At 39.1% G+C, this 22,092-nt stretch overlaps 1 long non-coding RNA gene across 2 annotated transcripts in view; it reads left to right on the top strand.

Annotated features, from left to right (window-relative positions):
- LOC109026163 (uncharacterized) overlaps nt 1–20,623 on the top strand; it is a 73,935-nt gene extending 53,312 nt beyond the window's left edge. For both annotated transcript variants that reach the window (XR_008678452.1, XR_008678453.1), the window contains exons 3-5: nt 3,668–3,724; nt 19,650–19,692; nt 19,792–20,623. This is a non-coding gene — a long non-coding RNA (uncharacterized lncRNA). The remainder of the gene's footprint in view (nt 1–3,667; nt 3,725–19,649; nt 19,693–19,791) is intronic.
- Nucleotides 20,624–22,092: the final 1,469 nt, after the last annotated feature.

Genomic DNA, 22,092 nt, shown 5'->3' with positions numbered 1-22,092 from the left:
GACGAGGACTGGCCTTTCTCTGATCTTTGTAGTCCTTCTTAGAAAGGCATCATTCATAGTGAAGGTATCTAAGTTGGCTCAGACTTGGTCCTCAATGAGGCAGTATTTATAAAATAAGTTTATTGCTAGTTAGTAAAGATGTTCAGAGGATGTATTCTGTGTCAAATGTTGTCTTTTTTTTTTTTTTTGGTAAGTCAAAGGTAGGCATTTGAGTGCCAGTTCTTTCTATCAGTTCTCTTCTTTTTTTTTTTTTTTTTTTTTTTTTTTTTGAGGTGGAGTTTTGCTCTTGTTGCCCAGGCTGGAGTGCAATGGCACAATCTCAGCTTGCGGCAACCTCTGTTCAAGTGATTCTTCTGCCTCGGTCTCTCAACTAGCTGGGATTACAGGCATGCACCACCACACCTGGCTAATTTTGTGTCTTTAGTAGAGACGGGGTTTCTCCATGTTGGTCAGGCTGGTCTTGAACTCCCAACCTCAGGTGATCTGCACGCCTTGGCCTCCCAAAGTGTAGGGATTACAGGCATGAGCCACCATGCCAGGCCAGTTTTCTTTCTTTATGGTTTTTCTGCATATGAAGGCATAGAATGTGATGTTTTCTATATACTTTGAATTTCTAAAAAAAAAAAAAAAGGCTATTTTATTTTTCTATAGAAAAAAGTCAAAACCACAGTATATTGTGTTTTTAAAATAATACAATATTTTGTGTTAAATTGATTATATTGTGTATTGCACAATACTATTTTATAATTCTGCTAACACCTAGTAATGGATCTACAACCCTGTGTTGAAAGAAGACTGTGTTCTCATGAAGAACCAAAACGATAGAATCTCATAAAATGGGCCTGTGCCTCCAAGTACATTATCAGTGACTTCGGACTTCTGTGGTATCTCTAGCCAATGAAACTACAAAGTGAGATCATTTGGAACTTAGGGGAGGCTAGATAAGAGAGAAAGCAAAACTTCAAAATACAAGACTGGTTTAATCAAGACCAGGGGACCATGAACTGTTTGGGACTCAGAAGAAAAAAAGGAGAACTTGAAAGTGACTATAATAAATAGGCCCCAATCTGCTGTTCCAAGATTGCCTTCTACTTGATGGGAAAATTGTGGTTCCCCAAAGTAAAGACAATAAATTTGATTAAGGGATCTGCCTGGAAAAGGGAGTGAACTCTGACCTCTGGGAGAGGGTTTTGCCTCACCACATCCTATGTGTACACTGGATGAGTAATATTTATTATTGAACCATGTGATGGAACGACGAACAAAGGTTGTTCCTGGTCATCCTGTGTCCATCACTGCAATTGCTCCTTTTGTGGAATGTGATATATTGCTGGCCACCCTCAGCTGTTTTTGAAGCAGCAACAAATGCTATTTTGTAAATACAGCTTAGAGCCCCTGGACATGTACTAGGACAGCTTATCAAACATATTGCATGTTCACTCTCATGCTCAGTTGCAGAAGGATCTCCCAGCACTTCCTTTGCCATGGGGCTGTGCTTTAATTGGCTGTGAATGATGTCATCACACTGTTTACTTTTTTTAGTGAAGGCAAAGATCTGAGAGTGATGTGCATGTCCACATTGTGTTAGGTTTTGGAAGTTTCTGTTTGTCTTGGGTGCTTCCTCTTGGACTACCTTTGTAAGTTTAGTATTTGGGTCCTACTGTTAACAAGCTGGGTTTTTTTCTGCAAACATAGGGCAATCTGTACAATTTGAAATGAAATTGACAGGTAAAATTCTGCCTTGACAAAATTTTAAGACAAGTAGGCTTTGTTTATCATTGAGAGTTGAATTGGCAGGTCTTTGCAGCTCATTTCCACAAAGCAGAACCTGTCTGGGAAAAAAGATATTTGACTAGGTGATATAAGAAAAATATTAATGCATTTCTAGAGCTTACAGAAGATTGGATTCCTCTCTGGCTTTTCTAGAGAGGCAGGAAAATGCTCAGTGTTAAGTTAAAAAATAACTGATTAAACCGTAGAATTGAACATATGCAACACTGGTCAGCAGATGTCATGCAATAGACCAACAGATTTTCAGGAGGGATGAATCCTACCAAAATGTCTTCAAAGTTTTGGTTTGTTTTTTTCTAAGTATGATTTCACCCTGCTCTATGCCAGGTATATTCCAGAAATTTGGGTTGCACAATTAAAATAAGAATAATAATATTTTTACAATTAATTTTATTATAATTTGAAGGTACAATGTCCAATAAAAAGCTGAGGACTCTAGTTAAATAAAAACTAGGCTTAAGAACCCAAGAGGGCATCCTGAGGCAATGTCAGTTTTGGACACTTAAGGCTTTCATATCCTCATTAATCCATCCACATGATAAGCCTAACAAATATTTGTTGATGCTGATGAGGGCTGTTTCACATGATTTCAGCATATTCATTAGAAGCATCTACATACCAAAACATTCCTCAAAGTTGATTTTTGATTCATTGACAACTTTGGCTGATGCCATGGGATTTCCAGAAGTTGCATTATTCTTTCAGAGCATTCAACGTAACTCACTCACTTGAAACTGCTTTCCTGGACAAAATGTGTTTCTAGGTCTAAGGTGAGAGAAAAATCAATCAATGAATAAAAGAACAAAATGCGTTATGCTTTTATTATAGCACACTGATTTTCTAAAAGGCTAAATTATATTATATAGATAAATATAATTTTGGGTTCTCATTAGAATGTATATTTGTCTAGAACCTATTAAACTTCTTTAAAAGATTTGTAGGCATTATCCAAAAATTCTCTAAAATATTTAAAATTTTGAACTTAGATAAAATTGCTGTAAAATTTATTTAAAGTTAGGAAGTTCTGCAAGGGATTGTAAATTGCCAACCTGCTCCGTGCTTTGCAGAATCACAGCTTGAACAGGGCCACGAGGACCTCAGGATGATCTATGACCCATAGCATCTACTCTGTTGTCAGACACTGCCTATGATGCGGAACTTACCTTTCATGATAAGCCTTCCAACCTTATGTGGCTTTCAGAGGAAATTTATTTGGTTGGCCTTGGGCAACAGGTTTAACTTTTCTGGGTCTCAGTTTTTTCACTTGTCAAGGTGTTCAGTCATTTTTGAGTTTCTACTATGGGTCAAGCAGTCCCAAATCCCAGATACTTTCTTGTGGGGGCTGGAGGAGGACCAAGGCAGGGTATAAATAAGCAGAAAAATGAAATGAAATAATGTGCACAGAAGTTTTAGGCATTAGGAAAAAAAGTTTAGCTTTCCCAGGGGAAAGGCTGGGACATTAACAGTTATGAAGACACTATGGTGAGCAATTTAATAAGGTTCAAGGAATTCTGAGAACACTGAAGAGCACTGGGAACATCACTATTTGATTCTTTAGCAGCTCCTTCCCCTCCAAGCTCATGAAACTGATTTTCCTTAAAAACAGGTTAGTGGCTCTGTTCTCTGGATCAGGACTTCACTCTAGGTACTCTCATCCACTCCCTCTAGAGTCCCCTAGAATGTACATGCCCGTGAAGGCAGGGACCCCATCTATTTAGTTCATCTTTCATCCATATCACCAAACCCAAATCTGACATGGAGATCCCAATAAGTATTTGCCGAATAAAAAAATACTTGGACCGTATCCAGAAGCTAAAGGGGAGCTACTACAGGAAGTTACATAAAATAGTGACATGCTTTTCTCTTCCCTCATTAGGCGACCTGGAAGCATACTTCTGGTAGCAATGGGGACATGGGTCAAAGGGGACTTGAGGTAAGGAGGCCTTGTAGGATGGTATTGCAATAATTCAAGTAAGGAGTGATGAGCAGGTGAAATAGGGTGATTCCAAGGATACTGGGGTTAGCCTTGATGGCTTACTGGCCACCTGTATCATTTGGATAAGGGTCTTGTTATTGACAATTGAAAATATCCTAACAGAAACAGCTGGAGCTATATATTTAGTAGTCACCAGCCAATGGGTGACTGCTAAAGCCAGGGATGTTACAGAGACTGCCTGGGAAAAGTAGGTTGAGGATGGAGTTCTGTGCACCTTATGTTTGTGATTGCATTCAATTCTGAATTCTAGCCTATGACCCAAGAGGCCGTAAAGCATCAAGGTACATCTTCTTCTGCTTAATTTCAAGGTTATTGTGTGGAATGAGTGAGATAATGTAATGTGCTTAGCACATAGTATTCAATAAAGGTTACCTGGCATGATTATAAATAATTTAATATATAATTTATATCTAATGATGAAAATACACTTCCACCTATGTGCTTATTTAATTTTTCTTTTGCTTGCTTTAATTTGCCCGTCATTTCCAAGCAGAACATTCCTCCTCCCTCCCTCTCTTTCTATCTGCCAGGGATGACTTAACCATTAGACACAGTGGGCCCAGTGCTTAGGCCCACAGAACTTTTGGGAGCACACAAAAATGTTTTTATTTCTTTCAAAATCAGAAGAAAAAGATGAACTTTCAGGTTGAAGAAAATATTTTTATACATAAGTGTATTAATCTTCATTCCAATGCAGTAGTAAAATAGAAATGTAATTTTTTTTTGTGGAGGAAGAAGCCCACGAAAGTCAGGATGCAGCCCTGTTGCCTTTCCCCTTTGAGCTGCTGTTTTTCTCTTTTTGTTATTCTCTCCATCTTCATCTCCTCCTTGCCTTCACCCCACTCTTTACTGTTGTAATTCCTAGTATTCTTCTACTTCTAGCATTATTTGGCCTATATCCATATGACTCCTTCATATTAAGTGAAAAAATAAAATAACATAAAAACTAGCATTTTCCTTGCATTGGTTTTCCTTTCCCGTGTCAGCTCTTTAATTCCTCAGGTTATCAGCTTTCAGAATGAAGACACATAATCCCTATTAGAGTGGAAGACTTAAAATCGAGTTTGAGACCCACCTTCTGAAACTGCAGGCTCTTGGGAGCCTGATTTCCAGTGAAGAGTGTTGCTGCTTTGCATTTTTCACACTTGAACACAGTGAAGAAGATGAACATTAATTAGGATTATAGTGCCATGGAGGCTTACTGTGTTGTGAGAACTCACAAGAAAGAAAATGCCATTTCTTTTTTTGGATGCAATTCTGAGTGTCATGTATGTATTAGTTCTTGGGCCCAAGCCAAGTTACTTTAGGGGTGATATACAATCTGTTATTTTTAGATCATATTGAGTAAGGGTGTAGGCTATTATTTTAGGATAGTAAGAGAAGATAGGTTTGTCTAATTTTAGATGATCAAGTTTCCTAATATGAATCTTCCTTTAAAAAGTATTTTTGAAATGTTATCATTTATAGTTCAAGCTTATGGAGAACTTAATGTTGGAAGCATTCCTTAGTTCAAGGGGATTTCATGCCTGGGTAATTTTCGAGTTTGATTGTTTTCTAGCTTACTTGCCTGACTTAGGATCCGTACTGCTTCTTAAATTTCATAAATAATGAGTTAAAGAAGAAAAGCAAACACACCAAAAACAAACCAATACTAAACTCCCTTCTCCAACAACCAGACTGTCCCAGGGAGATGTATGTAAAGTAAAAAATAAAGTGGCAGGATTCCTGTTTTGCAAATAACTTGAATTCTAATTATTTTTTAAAGACAGATTTAAAACAAAGCATTTTATGAACAATGTACAGATCATTAAGACTATAATCACTAAACTCTAGCATATAATATAAGCCTCTATTTCACCACAAAAATTCACACTGATTACCCAGGATGATTTCCAGATGTTTACTCTCTGCGTGTAATAAAATGTTGGTAAAAATTGTAACTTAGCTGCTATTAAAAAAAAAAAAAAAAAAAAAAACCTCAACTCTCAACAGACATGTGAAATTTTCACCGAAACTTTTTCCCCATAGAGTCATCCCTCTCATGACAGAAATCTTCTTCAAAAATCTCTGGCTTACTTAAACCCACTTTTAATTTTAACCAGGGAAGAGAAAGTTGAACTATGAAATGTGATGAATTGATCACTTCACATGTATCAGCTGGGTGGAAATTTCCACAGAATTCGCATAACTAGAAAATTGGTACAAGTGAATTATTGGGTCTATATTCACAGAGTGAAAGGGAATAGGAAAAATATTAAAATTGCAATAAAATTAAATCTTCAGGGAGAACCAAAATATCATGGTAAAACAGGGTATGAATATTGTCTTTTTATGTGTCAGGAATTTGAAATTTGTGAAAATATGCAATGGATCAATTTGGAGCATGACAGTATCATGTACAGCAGCTGAAGAAGAGACAGGTGCCACATAAGGAAAAAGGGAACAGAGAGTCAGGTAGTTCAAAGACACAGGAAAGTAGTTCAAAGATGTATATTATGTAGAAGTCATTAAAATATACTAAAGAAGGAGATGGTAAAATAATCAAATACAGGATAATAAAGTGGAAGGGGAACACAGTGAGGGAAGGGGGAGGAGGTGAGATAATTTGAAAACAGAGAAGAGATGAAGAGGTAGAATGAGAGCACGCATGGGTGCAATGGTTGGTACTGTAATGACCTGTTTCTCATGAAAAATGCATTATCCTAGAAAGGAATGATTTTTCTCCTCCCTCACACTACTTTGATTTGTGTGTTTACAACACACTAAGCCCACTGGGATGCAACTGAGGATTCAGAGCCTTTAGAATGATCAACCAGACACTGCTATTCCAAAAGACACCAAAAGCACTGTAAATAATTAAATATCAATACAAGTCAACTAACATTTATTGAATGTGCACTCTCAGAATGATGCAGGCATCAGCCTTCTGATAGACCTTAGGGTCTTGACAGAAAGCAAAAACCCAGATGAATAAAATGGTGATTTGGGAGACAGGGACTCAAAAAAGGCAAATGTAACTTAGCCCAGTAGGTCATAACTTTTTTGGGATAATAGACTTCTTTGTGAATCTGATGAAAGCCTCAGAGCTTCACCCAGGAAACTACTCATTTGTGTGTAAAATAAAAATTTTGCTTACGTCATGGAGTTTATAGATTTCCTCAAGTTCAATTGTGGGCCCCCTAGTTTAAGATCCTATAGTAAGTGCTGAATTTAATAGATGCATAATTTTTAATAGGCCACTGTTTAAACTACATACAAATTCACTTCAGTTAAAACCTTAGGAATGGTTTGAATTCGTGAATTGAACTAAAGAGTGGGACCCAGATGTCATCCTCCTGTGAAACTTTAATAAACCAACTACTTTCTCAATCCTCCAGTGGAGTTAAATTTTGGGGGGTTTGTTTATAAGTTTATTTACACCTTGCCATCCTCTAGAAAAATTTTGACATATAAAAGTACATATAATACAAAAAAACAAAATAAATATTTTAGGAAAATAAACATCAACCCATGTTTAGGATTGAGGAAGTTGAACTAGCAGAACTTATAGTGTCATGGTAGACATAGGGTACAATTTTGTAACTTCCTGGTGGCTAAAGTTAAGATGAAGTAGGCTTAATTGCAAGACTAATAACAATCCATAAAATAAAAACTAATCTGGTTGTTAGATTATTGGTTAGGATACATTAGGTTGCAAGTAACAGAACACCTAACTAGGAGTGGCTTACAGGCGTTGTTAGGATTTTTTTCTAACATAGCAAGAAGCCCAGAGATAATTCAGTCATATTATCAATGATGCGGGTTTTTTCTATGTGTCATCTCTGCTATCCTTAGGATGTTGGTTTCCGTCATACTTGTAGCTTCATTGTCTCAAGTGAACTGCTAACTTGTGGCATCATATCCATGACCAAGGCAGGGAGAAGACTAGAGAGCTCTTCTCCATCTGTAGCTTTCATCAGGAAGCAATTGCCACCTTAAAAGCCCCCTCGTAGACTTCCTTTTATGTTTCATGGCCAGAACTGGATCATATGAACACCCTGGCTACAAGAGAGACTGCTAAATTAGTGTCTGCCATTTTGGCCTTTTTAGAGCAAGGAGGGCAAAGGAGGGTCTTGGGGATGGCATTAGGTTAGTATCTTTTACAAAGGATATGAACAGTTTTTCCTGATATTGAGCAGCTTCATTCCTGGGTGTCATCAAATGAAGATACTGTGTGATACATCAGACCATACCCTAATGTCAATCTATACAGTAAATATAGCAGTGAGTTCTATCATGTATCATGGAGTTTCATGGTTCTCTCTGTAGGCTGATGGCTTAGACCAAGGCACAAATTGGGAGAAGGCAGGTCTACAGGAAATCAAAACAATGTATTCAAGTACAAAGCCTTGTTATGATCTAGTTTAATCCAACGGTAACATTTAGCTTATCTAGAGTCATGTATGAACAGCAATGCCCTTGAACCACCTTTCCATAAATATTATTTCTCACAGCTGGACATTGAATAAGAATGGGACCACAGGGAGTTAAAGGCTGTAATCTCTAACACAATCTTACCTGGAGCACAAAAGCCTGCATTGTTGATAAGGACAGATACACAGGCTTTGACAACCAACCAGGGAGAGAGTAGGGTTAAGGCTCCTTATAAAAATTCAGAAGCATAACCAAGACATATGCCTGTTAGACAAATGATCACTGGTGGTTAGACTGGTGGAGGTGAGCCCCAAGAAGAGGTAATTATTCTTTCCACTATCTTCCCTTAGAGTTTGTCTTTATCTCTATGATGGTATGTACAGCCCATATTTATGTAGTTTGCTGGCTATCAGCCTACTCATTTTGTAGCCCCTGATCATGTTGTCTTTTATATAACAGACTTGGGTCTAAATTTAGAAATATTTAGAAAAAAATCCTTTTATTGAACAGTGAATAGTAGTTGCTTAGGTAATATTTGGAGGGACAACTTTGAACAAAGAAATCAATGACAACTTATTTCATTCTATTTTCAGTACTAATTATTTGACATCAAAATATTGGCCAAAAAACGCAATTACTTTTGCACCAACCTAATATCAAGCATTACTTAAACTTTCACTGCTTGAAGACCAGAATACTTGGTGTAATGGACTAGACACTAGAGGTTAAAAGCTCAAGCTCAAGGGAAGAAACATATGTGCCTTCCCTTGAAGAAGCTATGTACTAGTTGAACTGGAGGAGCATAGAAAACATATCTGAGAAAGGAAACCAGAACATTTATAAACACCGTTGCTTTAATAAAGGGTAATTCTATGTTTGGAAGAAAAAGGTACAATTTAATTATAATGCTTTTATGTCCAATTCTATGTTTAAGGTATTTGCTTGGTTACAAAGAACTAAGGTTTATGACTTGCTTTATAGTTGGAGGTGTTAATAAATGAAGAGAGTTGGTGAATGGAGTTTCCCTATGTGAAATTTTTAAATACATCTGTGAATATGTTCTTCATCATTTATACTCAAGCTACATCATTTGCACTAATTGTTGGTTTACATTAGAAACACAGAAACACACTTTGAGAATAGTTTTTATTGCTATAGACATAAGGAGACATTTTCATCTTATTGGTGGTTTAGTAACAAATGGAAAATTACATGACACAAATTACACTTAATTGAAAGAATAACAGGAAATGAAAGATGATTGACACGTGGCAATAACAAAAAAGCTTATTTATTCTCACAGAAAATTAAAGAATTAAGAACTGGGATGTCAGTTATCTGGGAAGAGTGAAATTCTGGACAAAGAATTTTAGATACTATTCAGAGAGTGATTGGTGCTTTTTATATTTTTGCTATTAGATTATAAATTATTTGAGAGCAAAGCCTGTCCTCTGGTTTTACATTTATTCATTCAATAAGCACCATGGCACTATGTGGGGGATCAAAAATAAATAAGAAATAATTTCCTTTCCTCTGTGGACCAGGGTCTACTTTGGAAGAAATAATGTTTATACAAAAAAAAACCCAAAAAACCGTAATTGAGGATAGACCGTTCTAAATCTCACACAGGAGATTAAAACAAGTTCCCAAGATTCTGGGAAGAAAAGAATATCGCCAGCTGTCCTGCGTCAGGAAAGGCTTCACAGTGGATGTGACATCTGAGCTGGACATTAAGGGGCCAGCAGTACTTTACCATAGGGAGATGGAAAGAAGGACATTCTGGGGAGGAAAAACATTGTAACTAAAGTGCTGATGGCAGAAAAGAGGCTCATGTATAAAGAATAGAAAATCATCCAGTTTTCCTGGTCCACAAGAGCTCAGTAAGCAGAGAAATGAGAGATAAGGTTTAAAACATGAGTTGAGGTCATGAAAACATGGAGAGTCTGTTAGGTTTAAATTAAGGCCCTTGGACTTTGTTTGATAGATAACGAGGAGCTATTGATGGTTTTCTGAGTACCTGATAGACATTAAACATAAGTTTTTTGAGTGGATGAGGTGTCAGGTGATCCAAACCATGCTATCATTCTGTACATTCTGAAGTGCCTAACACAGTGTTAGCACATAATAACTGTACAACAATAGTTTTTAATTGGCTATAGAAAAATACATAAGCAGGAGAGCCATCAAAAAAGGTATTGAGAATGTCTGACAGCTTAGAGATAAGCCAGACATGCTCTTTTGGCACTCACTGTTCACATCTACCCCCTTCTACACACTCTTGTGTCATAGGGGCTGGAAGGCTAACAACTACATTTCTCAGGCTCCCTTGCTGCCAGGGTTTGAGGTGAAGTCCAGGAAATAAGATCCTTCCCATGAGATTTGGAAAGTGAAATGCTGGTGGAGCCCGTTTTTATTTCTATGGCAGTGGTAAGCCCTGGCAGAAATGCATTTTGTAGTGGACAGACTTCACAATCACCCTATAGTGACCAGCTTCATGAATGTGAAGCAACTGTGAAACTGGCAGCAGTTTCTTGACCTATGCATGTTGACAATGATTTCCTGACCTCTGGTTCATAGCTTCAGGGTTATAACCTTATAACCTAGCATCAGCATGATCTGTAAGTCTAATAGGACCTCTTCACATGCATTTCTACAGCTCTTCCAACGATTTTGCGGCACCCCATTCCCTGTATTAAATTCCTTTCTACTCAGGATACCTAAACCCTTTTCTATTTCCTGCACCAAATCTTTACAGGAACAAAAGATGAGGAAACTTGCATGGCAGAAGGTGAAAGCCATTCAAAGGCAAGTCAATGTGGGACTGAAGAAAAATACTTCAAGTCCAAAGCTCTTTTATACTACAAAGGGCGTCAAAGTGCCTTTCAGTCTGTGTCAATGCAGGCCTTGTCCTCCAGCCTATCCCTTACTTACCTAAAAAAAGAAACCATTGTTTTTTTGCCAATTTACAAATATATATATATATATATATATATATATATATATATATATATATATATATATTCATTGTAGAAAACTTAGGAAATACAGAAAATTATAAAGAAGGAAATAAAAAGCATCTGTAATTTTACTAGTGGGGATAACTTCTTGAATCAGTAAAGATGAGGTTAAGCTGTAAGAGATAGAAAACTCAACATACAAGCAACTTAAATTAAGTAGACATTTCCCAGAATGAGCAACATTGCAAGACCCTGTCTCTACAACAAACAAGCAAACCCCACAAAAATTAGCCAGACATGGCAGCATGTGCCTGTAGTCCCAGCTACTGGGAAGGCTGACGTGGGAGGATCATCTGAGCCTGGGAGACCGAGGCTGCAGTGAGCCATGATCATGCCACTGCACTCCAGCCTGGGCAACAAAACAAGATCCTGTCTCGAAAAAAAAAAATTTTTTTTTAAAGTAAACATTTCATTCTTTGTTTCTCACATAAAAAAGTTCAGGAGTAAGTAGTCCAGGGATAGTGGCTCTAAGACCATCAGGAATCCAGGCCCCTTCTCTTTTACAGTTCTGCTATTCTTGACACACACTTACACTTCATTGCCCAAGATGACTGCTCTAGCTCACTCTCTTATACTACATTCCGGCCAGGAGAAAGCGAGAAAGAAAAGTAAGAACATATCCCCCTCTCTTTAAGGAAGTCACATGTGAAATTTTGTTATGTCCCTTTGTTCCCTGTGGTCATACCTATTTGAAGAGAAAACTGAGAAATGCAATCTTTATTCTGAGCAGCTGTGTACTTAGGGGAAAACTGGGGGTTCCCTCCTGAAGAAGAAGGTGCGAATGGGTATTGGAGGACAGTTAGCACTCTCAGTCACATAACTGTAACTAGCCAGTCCTCCTTCATACAGAAGCATGCAGTTTTCTCTTTCTTGGCATCTCAGGTCCCAAAGCCACCCTCATTCCAGGTATTAATGCTTCTGCTGATATCACATTTTGTCACTTTGGCCTGTTGTCCTTTCCTGAAGCATTTTGCCTGGACTACTTCTATTCACATTAGTTACTTTTATTTTTTATTTTTATTTTTAGAGATGAGGTCTTGCTCTGTTGTCCAGGCTGGAGTGCAGTGGTGTGATCATAGCTCACGGCAGCCTTGAAATCCCAGGCTCAAGCAATTCGCTTGCTTCAGCCTCCCAAGTAGCTAGGACTGCAGATGTGCTACACCATACCTGGCTCATTTATGATTATTACTGTTTTAGAGATGGACTCTCGCTATGTTGCCCAGGCTGATCTACAACTCGTGGTCTCAAACCATCCTCCTGCTTTAGCATCCCAAAGTGCTGGGATTACAGGTGTGAGTCACCATACCCGGCCAGCATTAGTTATTTTAAAAATTCTTTCTCTTATCAGTCCACCTCAGGCCACCTGACTTTTCTCTTCTCAACTTACCTGAAAATGTAACACCCCACTGAGTCCCTCAGATCAAACTTTTTTTTTTTGAGACAGAGTTTCACTCTTGTTGCCTAGGCTGAAGTGCAATGGCGCAATCTTGGCTCACTGCAACCCCTGCCTCCCGGATTCAAGTGATTCTCCTGCCTCAGCCTCCTGAATCGCTGGGATTACAGGTGCCTGCCACCACTCCTGGCTAATTGTTTGTATTTTCAGTAGAGATGGGGTTTCACCATGTTGGCTAGGCTGGTCTCAAACTCCTGGCCTCAAGTGATCCACCCACCTCGGCCTCCCAAAGAACTGGGATTACAAGTGTCAGTCACCATGCCTGGTTTACAAATGGTCATTATAGAAGTTTGATCTGGCCAGGTGCAGTGGCTCACACTTGTAATCCCAGCACTTTGGGAGGCCGAGACAGGCAGATCACTTGAGGTCAGGAGTTCGAGACCAGCCTGGCCAACATGGTGAAACCCCATCTCTACTAAAAATACAAAAATTAGCTAGGTGTGGTGACGCCCACCTGTAGTCCCAGCTACTGGGGAGGCTGAGGCATGAGAATTGCTTAAACCCAGGAGGCAGAGGCTGCAGTGAGCCAAGATCATGCCACTGCATTCCAGCCTGGGTGACAAAGTGAGACTGTGCCTCAAAACAAACAAACAAACAAACAAAAAAACCATTTGTAAAGCCACCTTGACCTGTATCTGAGTCCTTTTCCAGGAAGGGCTGCAGGCTGTATTGCCTGTCCTTCTTCTGACCCATCATTCTATCTTTCCCTCTAAATGTCAAGTCGTTCTTTAAAACAACACCTCCCTGAAGCATTTCCGGATTAATTGCAGCTCTCACGCTCCTCACAGGAAGCGCCAATCAATGTCCGTTCTTCTGTGCCTTACCAGGGCTGCAGATTATTTTCTGTTCAGTACAAACTGTGTTTCTTCTGATTTTTAGCCAGTATTCTTTCTAGGTCCTTTAGAGTCTGAGTTTTCTCTAACCATATTCTTCTTTTTTCACTTTTTCCACTCTTACATTAAAAGCTGCTTAGGGACTATAACCTCTGACCACAGAAATATATGCAAATAGACACTTAACGCAGTCTGTTGGTGAATTTCTCTCATGGCTTCTTTTAGGCTAAGCAAGACTCAACGAGCATCTTCTGGCTTCTTTCTTGGGACCTATTATGGCTCTTATCTACAACATCTTGGGCTTCCCAAAGCTTGAGGTTTTGAGAATCAACCATAGACAGTTGACTTCCAGTGTTACTCCCTAGGAGAAATTCCCTGGCTGTGAGAGTTCCTTGCTTAAATAAGGCAGGAGTGCTTTCTCAAAGAAGTCAAGGATCATTTCACTATCTAATCTCTGTGAGTGCAATTGGATAAGGAAAGGAGTCTTTGGGGCCTGCAGCAGTTAACAATGATCTAGGTTATGCTGCTATAATGAACAACAGTCAAATCTCAGTGGCTTTAAACCAAAAATGTTGATTTCTTGCTTATGTTACTTCTCCCATGGGGGTTGGCAGGAGGACTTTGACATAATAGAGTCCCCATACCAGTGACCCTCATTCCAGAGAGGAAGAGTTCTGGAGCGTCTTGCATCAATAATTCAATATTCCAGCCAGGAAGAGACCCACATCACTTCTGCTCATTGGCTAGAACTAGTCACATGGTTCTGACCAAAGAGACCAGGAATTACACACAATCTACCTTGCGTTTGAGAGGAAGGGGAACTGGAAATATTTAGAGAACAGCACTAATGATGTCCACAGACCCAACTGTAATGATTAACATTCACAGGCTAGTATTTGACCCAGACTAACTTGAGGCAATTGCAGGCAGCATTTCTAAACCTCTTTGTATTTCAATCAAAAGAAATCACTTTCAACATTTTGCTCCTAATTACTCTGTATCCCTCTCAAATTGTTCCTACTTCAAGGTGAAATCAGTGAAATGTTTTGAGAGCCCTGGTGCAGAGTTTCAGGCCTGTCACAGCTTCTTTGCTAACATCTTCACCTTGGCACTTGGGTTCTCCTTGAGTGTCCTCCCCACCCCCTGCACCAGCCTCAACCTCACTCTGCCTACCTCATCACCCTGGGAACTGCTTGCACGCATCACTGTTTTGGTGGATGGCAGCAATACACAAGGGCACCTCATTGTTGGAAAGGAACTGCCTTCCGCCTGCCAAGGACAAATGCAGACACACAAAGCAATATCAAGCAAGACTTCACATCAAAGGGAACCCTGCCTGGGCTTGCCAAGAGCAGGCTGCCTCTGTGTCTTTCTCCTCAGCCTTGTCAGTATTCTTAGGGTCCAACAGGCCTATGGTGTCCCTGCCAGGCCGCCTCATTCACCCAGCACTCCTGTTCACTCTGACACCAAAAGCTCAGGGCTCTCCCTGAATCTGGGCTCGACAACTTGAACGGAGCACAATGCCAAGTGTTTAAAAATGCTGCGTGATTAGGAAGGAAAATCTCTGAGAAATATTTACTCTGTGAACTCTATGTGAGTAGGAGAACAGAATACTTTACCTTGTTCAGTGAAGCAACACATAGAAAGTTAAGAAATCCCTGCCTAAGACCTAGGAAATCTTACCTAATGAGGAAGGAAGAATGCTCTATGAGCGGAGATTTGGGAACATTGAAACCAACACTGAAATTGACATTGGCTGGCCTGGGCATTCAGACTTGACTGGGGAAGTCGTGTGACAAACAGAAGATCCAGAGAAACTTTAAGTTCTGCTTTAGAACCAACAGAAGAATTCAGGTTCTGTTGCTTTAAGGAAAAGAACACGTTTGTTTTACAAAGAGGATGAGGGAAAAATGGAAAAGAGAGACTGGCAGGGACAAAAAAGGGGATTGAAACTTTATTTTAGACAACAGGTAAGCCTATCTGTCTTAGCATCTGTCTGTTCTGGATGCTAAAGAACTCTTCTGGAAGGATACACTCATCATCAAAATACAATGGAAGTTACAAAGTTTTAAAGTCAAATATTGTGAGAACTTGAAACGGGAGATGGTCTTTTCCAGTTTTTTTTTTTTTTAGTTATGAAAATCTGAGGCTCAGGAATGTCAAGGGGCCTTTTCGCAGTCACACAGCTGCTTAGTGACAAAGCTGTAGCTAGAACCCTGAGCTTCTGACTCTCAGACATGGGTTGTTAAATCACAGCGTGGTATAATGGTGCTACGTGTGGCACGTGATCAGAGAGCACAGGTCTGCAACTTCATCAAGTAAGGTATTTTTAACATGGTGACTTCAACACTTTGACTAAGCTCTTCCACTGTAGCCAACCCTACTGCACTGTTCCAACAGCTTCCCAGAATGGTAGTAATTAGAGCAAAGAAAAAAAAATAGGACCCAGAGAAAATGTAACATTTCTTAGTAGTAGGAGGAGGTGGAAATAAATGCATTTACATAACTTTCTACTTTCAGAATACTTCATGTGACTACGGGTTACTAACCTAGGGTCCATGGAGAGAACTCAGGCATTCTAGGACAGGAAAAAAAAATTACATCTTTTACTGAACTCTCACTGAAATGCATCATTACCTTCATTATGAATGTAGGCAACAAACCACAACAGTGTTTGCAGTCTTTGGACTTTGTCACTAATAGAAATAAACATTTTCACGTTATATTAGCTGTTGCAGGTATCTTGAAATATCTTTCTTTACCTTTTTTATCACTTTGCTGTGGTGGTAGTTTTTAGATCTGCTGCTAGATTTTGTTAAATAGTGCTTAATAAGCACCTATATTACTATACCACAGATTTTTATAAATGTTTTGATAATCATATTTCAATATAATTGGATTCTTTTATAATTCTATGTATGTATTTATTGTAAGCTGTTAAAGACATTATTCTAAGAAGGGATCTGTAGACCTCACCTGTCAGAGGGGTCCTTGGCATGAAAGTTAGGAACTCTGACATGTGAGGGGTCAACGAGTGTCAGGTTGCCAATGGATACCCATGTCACTAGGTCCCCTGTCCCTGCACCATCATCCTGTGGGCTCAGAATGAAGGGATGCTTGCTTGTCATTCTGGGCTGGAGAGCTGCCAATATCTCTTGCCACAGACTGTGTTTGTAATTCCAGGGTGTACCAGCCTTTGAAAACTGACATGATTATATTGCAAAACGTGACAGAAAAGAATCCATTGTTTGGCGTTATTATTAAAATTAAGACTGATATGGAGTTGGTAATATTTATATTAAGAGGGCTGTGTTCACACGTCCATGGAAGTTGACTTTTCTGCGGGAACTGGCACTTTAAAGTCCAGTCAAAAGGAAGTCAATGTTTTCAAAGATGACAAAAACTGATTTGGCATGGTCAGTACATGTTCAGACTATTATTAAGTAAGAAAAATAAAAATTTTAAATATTAAGACACCATTTCCACCTCTCAAATAGGCCAAGAGTTTTAAAGGTGGTAATTCTCAGGATCGATAGGGTGTAGTAAAATAGATATTTTCCTAAACTACTCACAAGACCAAGGCTTGACATAACTTTTCTAGATGGCAGATTGGGCTTTATGTTTTAAGTGAGTGCTTTTCACCCAGTAATTTCACTTCTAGGAATTTATTCTGCAGGCAGAATTACAAAGATATTCTTCAAAATATTATTCATAACAGTAAAAAAATTGGAAACAGCATGAATGCCAACAACAAGAGCTTGGTCAAATTATGCTACATCTGTAGGATGAACTATTACGTAGCTAATTTAAAAAATAGCCATTCTGACAATATGTAATGATATAAGGAAATGTATAAAAATAATGTAGACTTAAAATACAACACATAAAACTGCAAGTATAAAATAATTCTGTTTTTTAGTTTTAAAATATCCTTCGTATTTCTTTGCAATCTTACTTATGTACATATACCTATAGAATATGTGTGTGTAAAAAACTAGAAGGAAATATATCACAGTGTTAGGGTAGTGGCATTTAATTATTGGGTAGAGGCATTTTAATTATTTTTATGTACTTCTTTATGTTTTTGGAACTGCTGACATTAGGAGAAGCAGTAAGACACTGTTTTTAAGAAGATGAGCTGGTGCCACATGGGCTGATGTGTTTTCTGTGCCTTCTTGTTGCTCCAGACAAAAGTTTGTTTTGCTGGTTGCTACTGAGTGTTATTTTTCTTGTAACCTTTGCTCTCTTTCCCCACCATTGGCTTCCAGATGTCTGATTTCACCAAGTTCAGGGCACTTGACGCATGTGCATTTTCCCCTCTAACTTGAACAGGAAATTCAGAAACTGCCTTAAGCCTGCCAGCCTGATAGAGCCAGCACCAACATGAATATCAACCCAAAACCTCTTGGCCTAATAAAAAATAGCTCGATGGGGGAATTTCAAGCTTTTGTAAAAACTGGTGACTGAGTTTGAGATAGGGAAAGAATTTTAGGAGGCATCTGCCCCTCTTTCCTCTTGGTCAATGATGGCTTCTGCCTAGTTGTGCTTTCTGCATGTTGTGGATGAAGAATGGAGATAAAAAGTAATTATTCTACAGCAACTTAACCTTTTGCTGATATTTGGTAGAAAGTGATAAACTTTCAACTTTCTGTCATTATTTAGCATGTAGTGTATAAATTAGCTGGAAAAAATTCTGTTTGAATAGATGAAGACATATTTTCTACGGATTTTACCTTGAAAGTGAGAAATACAAAGGTAATTTTCTGTTTGTGAATGTTTGTTTTAGGGTTCTATTATTTGCAGTGCCATTTAGAATTTTGGAAACATTAGAGTCTATATTCCATTCCTCCTCTCTTTCTTAAACTTGGATCAGTTTTCTCCGGGTGAAGTTTAAAATAATAAAAACTGGGAAACCATTTACTCAATGCCTCCTGTTGCATAGCAATCTAAACAAACAGGCCCCTTTCCTCTGTTAAGAACTTCCAATAAGACAAATCACAAAGCTTGTGTTTAAAAAAATGATTTCCAAGTTCCCCACCCCCAACCCCATTTGAAAGCTTCCTTTAAAAAAAACAGAGGCAAAAGATTGTAGACAAGAAACTTAATTGACTTTTTAGTGAGTCACTTCTCATGCTACTACAGGGATTAGAAAACTCTTTTGTTTGCGGTGAGGCCAGAGGATCTGAGCTGGACACATAAATACCAAGCCAACCAAAGCAGGACAAATAATAAGAAATAATAGTAACCATCAGGTGGTCAGTATCTTCTGTGTAGCAGACACAGTGCCATGTAAGTTATCTAATCTTATAACAAACTTCCTGTGTTGGATATCTTACATTTGCACCCCCAGGTCCTCTCTCTACTCTTTTCCATCCTGTTCTCTGCCCAGGGAGGATGACCTATTTAGACAGCAGCAAAGGGCTTGCTTACCCAAGAGTATTGGCAGGAGAGAGGAAGGAGGAGGTAAGATCAGAGTATGTTCCTGGCCCCTTCTCTGCTGGTTCCTGCAGGTTGGCTGTGTCCCTCCGCCCAGAGATACAGCTCCTGCCAGGCAGCCCTTTCCATTCCACTCCCCTCCCTGGCTTCCAAGAATGGCTCCTCGATGCTTCATTCAGGTCTAGTGGTGGGAAGAGCTCCCTGCGGTTGCCAGCTCCGTATCGAAGTGAACTCTTAGGCAATGTCTTCTCATGCAATTTATTGGGAAATCAATCAGAGATTGACCTTTGCTAGACAACCTCTAGTGTCTTGTAAACATTATTTAAATTTTAAATTATTTGTCTTTTCAAAATCTTGGGCTTTGGCACTAAGTAGTTTTGGCCTTGACTGTAAGCTTTGTCAACATTGAACACCTGGACAAAGTATTAACCTAGCAGAGCCTCAATTTACTAAAAATTAAAGAGTAACAGTAATATCTACCTTACATGGTATTGTGAGAATTCAGTGAACATATATAAAATTTTATTACAAGATACAGCACATAAATATAATTTTATTCCTCTTTTTTCCCTCTTTCTTTCCTCCAAGTAGGGGCCAAATTTAGCTAACATTTACTGAGTGATTATTATGTGTCATGTACTGGTTTAAGCATTTTATACATATTAATTGATTTACATCAATCCTATATACTATTATCCTTTCTTTTACAGATGGAGAAATCAAGGTGCAAAGAGGTTAAGAAACTTGTCCAAGGTTTGCCAGGACATAGATGGGAGTACTAATTCACAACTAGATGGTAAACTTTTCAAGGCAAAACCAACTGTATACCAAATTTCTTTCTTTCTTTCACAGGGCCTAGCATGATGTCTTCCATATGCAGGTGTTCAATAAGTGCTGATTTTATTCCAGGAGCAGAGGCAATTAAGCTAGGGTTGCAATAGTTAGGGAGCCAGGAGATCCACATGGTCAAAGTAGCAGCTGCTTTCACGAAGCGGCAGTAATGCGTGCCGCTCGAATTTGGATGCAAGGTCCTGGTAACTGAGGAATGGGCTGTTGCCGGAAGATAGAGCAGAGAGCAGCCAGTTATCTTGCGGAGGGGTGAGGAAGGAAAGAGAACTTGAGCTGGGAAGCCAGCAACAGTGGAAAGCTCCCCAAGTGAAGCTTGAGCTCCTCTCTCAGCAATCCTCCTGGCCTTGAGGAGACAGTAAATCTCACTCCATCCTGTGGTTATACCACTGAAGCATCTTTAAAAACACTTAGTCCCAAACAATGGGCCCTTTCCTGCTGCTTTTCTTACCTGAGCCAGCAACCTCAGAGCTTTCTGGGATTTCTGTTAAAAACACCGAGATCCCAGGACTCCTTCTCTATCAACACAACTGTCGCTCACGCCAAGCATGGGACATATGGCCGAGCATCTGGGAGGGAGAAGATGGGCCAGGAGTGCTGGCAAGCGGCACATGCTTTCATTATAATGGATGTGTCACAGTAAATCATTTTGTAAAGGTCCCCTCCCCCTGTGCTGCATAGCAAAACATAAAGGAAGACGAATTACCCACAGCACCACAATGCTGGTTGAATATGCCAAAACTTGTGCCTGAGACACTTAGTGACATTTCCTTAAATATCTTTTTAATATCTTGGCCAGGTTGGGCATACCAATGGCATTACAGAGCTTGCAAATCAATACCCCAGCTGTTTTGGTTTTTTTAATAAAACTGAATGTGATCTATTTTAAATGATTGCCTTCCGCCCCTCTAATTTTCTACAGGGCTTTCAGAGAGCAAGACTGTGGGCAGCCCTGAAGTCAGGACTTGGCTCTGAAAGGGTAGTTGTTCCTTTTGGGGGTGGGGGTAGAAATTAAACATTTGCTGGATTACTGTCATCATTTTTTCCTAGTCCTCTAGTCTCCCAAATCTAGTGATCTACATGATTTACAGGACCAACTTGTGGTTTGCTGCTGTTTTTAAAAAATGAGTTTACCAAAATGTTGCAGAAGAATCTAAAGGGCTTAGCTTCTAAAAATCAAATTGATTTCTCCATTTGGGATCAGTCCAAGTGATTTATTCATAATTTTATTAGAGATCTTTTCCAAAGGAAATTCTTTGTCTCTGATTATCACCATAAAGAAAATTGAAAGAGCTTCTACCAAGAATTCAGTCATATGCATGTGACTTTTGCCCCTCGGAAAAATGGAATATGTAAAACTGTCATCAACAGCAACCATCTTGGTTACTGGACATCCACAGTCCTCAATAACAACAAGAATTCCTCACGCAAATAGGGAGGTGGTCCTGCCACATTTGGGGTCCCAGTAAGCAGAAAAGCCCAATCAAAGTACCTATAAATCAGAGTTTTATAAAGATATTAGTTGACTGCTACTTATGTGGGTCATAAATGTGACACCACAATAAACAATCAAGTTTCTTTGAGGATGTATTTGAGGACTTTTTTATTGGCTTTGAGAAATCACAGTACTTCCATCAGGAAAGTCTCATCTGCTTGTGCAGTTTATTGCTTTTATTTTCTGTAGTTTATACAAAGTGTCTAAGCTTTTTTCCTTCCAATATTTTTCCTGGGCTACATTAGTGCAAGTCCGTGCTTTCCCTGGGCCAGCAGGACCACAAACCAGATTAAAACAAAAAGGGAGCTGGAGCCTCGGCTGGGCCCCTGGAGAGGCCTCCTCCCTCTGCCTTCCCCACCCCTGACCTCTCACAAACCAGCTTTGAAGCAACTGAAATTTCTCTCTTTCTTTCTTTCTTTCTTTTTTTTTTTTTTCCTGACCACAGCAAAATCCTGTCTCCTTGGTTCTCTGAAAGTTATCCATTCCTGAATTTTACCCTTAACCACAGCGGAGGAAAGGGAATAGCTGAGGTCAGGAAATATGGAAAGAATGTTAACAATTTACCACTAAAATATACATTAAGATTATTTTCAGCAAGTGTAATCCCCACGTTGAACTTCTAAATCTAGAATTCTCCTGTCATGTGACTATATTCACATTTATGTGTGCCCCTTTCAGCCTCAATTCATCCCTTCCTGAATGAGCTCTCTGTGAAAGGTAGGACTGAGTGAAAATAGGCAAGTGAAATCTCCAAGTTTCCCTCCCTAGTTAACACTGATTACAAATGTTGAAGTGGTTAGATGAAAGTAGTT

This window comes from Gorilla gorilla, chromosome 2, assembly GCF_029281585.2.
Source record: "Gorilla gorilla gorilla isolate KB3781 chromosome 2, NHGRI_mGorGor1-v2.1_pri, whole genome shotgun sequence".
NCBI lineage: Eukaryota > Metazoa > Chordata > Mammalia > Primates > Hominidae > Gorilla > Gorilla gorilla.
Note: the sequence above shows the minus strand (reverse complement) of the source record. Positions and strands in the feature narration are given on the sequence as shown.